This window comes from Telopea speciosissima, chromosome 11 (assembly GCF_018873765.1).
Source record: "Telopea speciosissima isolate NSW1024214 ecotype Mountain lineage chromosome 11, Tspe_v1, whole genome shotgun sequence".
Lineage (NCBI taxonomy): Eukaryota > Viridiplantae > Streptophyta > Magnoliopsida > Proteales > Proteaceae > Telopea > Telopea speciosissima.
Window position 1 is genome coordinate 46,854,251 of NC_057926.1, and position 1,084 is coordinate 46,855,334.

The window sequence follows — 1,084 nt, forward strand, 5'->3', positions numbered from 1 at the left end:
TTTAAAAATTTCTCAAGTAAAAAAAAAAAAAAAAAAAAAAAAAAAAAAAAAAAAAAAAAAAAAAAAAAAAAAAAAAAAAACTTCAAATAGAAGAATTTCTTAAGAAATGCAGGACATGGTAAACAGTAAGAAATAAACACAGAAGAAAGATCATCAGGAAGAGAAAAGAACAAGGAGGCAATGGTGACAAACCCTTCGTGTGGGACTTGGAGATCGAAAGCGAACCAAGCCTGAAGTTCGTGTTGTACCCAGTTGTGTTTTACGGAGCACAGGTAATGTTCGCCATATCTTCTTAAGGAGAGGAAGCCTGGAGGTGAAGCAACTCCAGCAAGACCATAACAAGAAAGAAACCAGCAAGGTCGATGCCAAAGCCGTGGAAACCACTTACGGTTTTACGTGAAACTGGAAAAAGGGGATTATTTCCTAAACCTACAAAATTAAAAACTAATTACAAAATAAGTAGATTTACAAAAATAATCCCCTTTTGCTGCCGTTAGGCAAGGCGAACCCTCTCTTCGTTAGTTTTCTTCAAAATCCCAAGACAATTAGCTCTTCGGCGCCACAACTCGTCTCTCTGCGGTTTCTGTATCTTTTGTTCTTATTGTTCGATCGATAACTGTAAGACTATTCTAGAGAACCGAAACGGTAAACATTGCGATTATCTCTTCTACTTACTGTTAATCTCTGAATCGATTGCATTTTCTTCAGCCTGCGATAATCCCCTGCTTCTTTTTTCTTTGATAATTTTGAATGGAAGCTTTACTGATGCAATATGTAAGGTCTTAATCGTTTAAGAGCTGCTCTTGCCCTTCCCCTGTTTGATTTTCAGGGCTTATGTACGATTTTAGGATTCAGGAAAACACTACAGACTACAGAGTTTGTAAAAATTAGCTTTAATTTATCGTGTGAAGTTGTGCTACTTGTGAAATACACATAAAGTTTCATTATTTTTAGAAGTCAATAACTATTGTCTAATGCTGTCAAGGTGTAGAATGAATAATTGCTGAATTTGGAAGCTTGACTTACTTCGTGGATTACTTGTGGTTTCTGCCTGTGTCAGAATTTTCTTTTTGGGTGATTTACT